Source organism: Anneissia japonica, unplaced genomic scaffold, assembly GCF_011630105.1.
Source record: "Anneissia japonica isolate Jap-2015-1 unplaced genomic scaffold, ASM1163010v1 scaffold1792_len1028045_cov167, whole genome shotgun sequence".
Taxonomy (NCBI): domain Eukaryota; kingdom Metazoa; phylum Echinodermata; class Crinoidea; order Comatulida; family Comatulidae; genus Anneissia; species Anneissia japonica.
Window position 1 is genome coordinate 315,746 of NW_022742319.1, and position 3,250 is coordinate 318,995.

Consider the following 3,250-nt stretch of genomic DNA (forward strand, 5'->3'; position numbering starts at 1 on the left):
TATGGTACAAACTTGCAATGAACTGTCTTCATAAAGCTTAAACGAGGATAAACTTCATAAACAATATATTTCATCCGAACAATTTAAATTATTAAATGTAACTGTTACCTTTTAAATAAACTCTCTTACGTCAAATCGACTGAATCGGGAAACATATATTAAGTGTTTAGTGCAGGTAAAAACAAGTACAAGATTAGAATCAAATATAGAATTTAAGCTAACAAAAACAAGATATCCAAAACAAGTCTACGTTGTATTAGGCCTGTATTGAAAAAGATGTAATCTTTTCCAAAATTCGGCCAAATTCGGCCAAATATAGTTTGGCCGTGACTTTTCAAATGCTACGGCCAGGCAAATTTTATACGGCCAGATTTGAGGAATCTGGCCGTCAAAAAGGCCAAATGGCAACCCTGGTAGATAACGACGAGGTTCAATTACCGAATATGAGCATGCGCAGTAAACCTTCTTATGCTTGTGTGTGACGAAAAAGCATGGCAACTAGAGAGAGTGTCAGTTATCAACTACACGCTAGCGTCAAACCGATACAACAAATATGCCCCTATATCATTTCCCTGCTACGAAAACATGTTCAGTTTGAACTCAAATTACGTTAGAAAATGAGACATAAAGAAAATGATAGTTAACAAGTTGCATAAACTATTTGTCCTAGTTATAAAATGGAGATACTTGCGGAAAATATAAAATATAAGCTTTAAAACTTATCAAAAACCCATGAAAATTACAAATGACGGTGTACGAACAAACACATATAGCTCTACTTCAAATACTCGTAACTTTTTAACGAAAAGGCGAATTTGTATGCGGTTTTTTGTAAATTATTCTTCGTAAAACTCTCTTGAGATGCAAATTTATTGAACAGCGAAAATTGAATAAAAAAAAAACTCTGCGCATGCTCTACTGGTCGTTTGTCACGAAATTATTTTCTCTACAAAGACAAAATTTTAACAACTGGGGGCGCAAGATCGTCGGAAAAGTACCCTATTGACAGAAGACAGGCAGTTAGTCATGGTTCTCTTTGAAGATTCAGTACACCGCGCTTCGCTCATTGGCTGTAGATAAGTAGATAAATGTGTTGTGACTCCCTCTAAATAACAACTCCCTGATATAACAACACCTGCAGTAGTGGTGCCCATAATGCAGTTGCGGTGCCCATCTAAGGATGCAGCAGCGGTGCCCATAACTGCAATAGTGGTGCCCATCTAAGATTAACGTATAAAATACAATAAAGACCGGCCCGCGATTTTTTTTTCCTGGACGTTTGAGGCTGTGGAGATTGGTGGCGCTATAGATTCAACAACGTAACCCCTCCTTGAGGCAATGAATATTTATCCTGCAGCTGTTTGCACGTCGTGCCTAGTAACGAAGAATTCGTCAAGAAAATTTCTCATTCTATGAGAAATAATCTGTATTTATATTTTTTTTTTATTCTTTTGCGTAAAACTAAAATTCCAATGCCAATATTTTTTTTTTTTTTTTTTTTATAATAATTAGAGTAATTCATATGCATCTTTTCGAAAAAAAAAAGAAGGGCGCCCTATACGTCTGGGCGAGTATAGAAAACTTGCATTACAAAAAGAGAAGGGCGCCGCGTACGTCTGGATTAATTTCCGCCTCATTTTTGCTATGCGAGTGCTCTATCTTGTATTTCTAGTATCTTGATTGCACTGAATGAAACAGTGGTGGGTACGTTTTTTTGCAAGTCTCGGAGCAACTGCTCACATCATCTAGGGCTGAATCAAATTATCCAAAAGCAGAATTTAACATAAAACATGCACTTAGTATAAATATCAGTGTCGTAGATGGAATTAGAAGACCTTTCCTGCTGCCAAATTGAGTCAATTTTATTTTTCTTGGCAATAAACTTTCTACCCTTCTCTTCCTTGTCATTTGTCAACCATTGCGTAGTCCCACTTTGGAAAAAAAAAAAAAAAAAAAAACAATGAAGCATAACAAAGATTTGCCAGAAAGCTACTTTGATATATTTGCGGACGGGTAAGGATTTGAATATGACTCTAACTTCACTGAATCTTGAAAGAAAACTGATAAAGTATACTTTTCTACAATAAGTAGTATATTAATGGCCTTTTTTTACGGCCATATTCCTCAAATCTGTCCGTATAAAATTCGTTTGAAAAGTCACGGCCAAATTATATTTGGCCGACTATTGTGAAAAGTTTACATTTTTTTCAATATAGCCTAATTTGCCTAATATAACGTAGACTTGTTTTGGATATGTTGTTTTGTACAAAAGCTTTGATTCTAATCGTGTAAATTTACTTACATTGAACGTTCGTAATCGTACTCCGGGTCGTACTCGCGCTAAACACTTAATGTATTTCCCCTTTGGCCGAGTTGACGTAAGAGAGTTTATTTTAAAAATTAGTAGTTACATTTAATAATTTAAAATGTTCGGATGAAATTAATATTTTTTATGAAGTTTATCCTCGTTTAAAACTTTATGAAGACAATTTATTGTTTTAGCCATAATGTGTTCTTTAATGTTCGAACCTAGTGGAGGTTTCTATCTCTTTTGTTTGAGAATTTAATAAAATAAAATTGTACAGGCGAAAATAGTCCAGGGTCTAATAAATGTGCAAAATACTAAAAAACAAATTTTCTTCTCTCCGACGAATTGTGGTTTTTCTCCCCGACCGGGGTGGGGGGGGGGGGGGGGGCTGCTCTCCTCGATTTTTTGAATTTTAAATGAATATTATGTACCCAATGTTCTTCTAAACATCTAAACATCTTCTAATCAAATTAAAATCTGGCCGAATTTTGGCCGATATCGAAAAAAGGTTTGGCCGAATTTGGCCGGCCGTGAGATGGCGTGTTTGGCTGTGAAGCCTGTCGACTGTCTGGCAACCCTGTGCTGGATGGATCTGCTGGAATTCTAAGGAGCCTAGTAGTAGGGGCTCGTCTGTGTTTGTTTATGGTTTATGCTAGCTAAATGTTTCCAACAGATAAATAGTATGCCAGGTAACAAGTAATAATATGTTGTCGTGCACACGTTTAAAGATTCTATTTAGGACTTAATTACAAATATCAAAAATAGCCAGACCCCTTACTTGCAGCTCTGTGTCGATGGTTCCAGGTGGCGGGATGCGATTTTTTTTTCCGTACGAAACATTTGTATGAAACTTCACTCGGGCCATCTCGGATTGACTCGAGTGAGTACGATACGAGGAACAAGAGCAGACACTTCGCAGTGTCGTGACGCTCGAGTTTTACT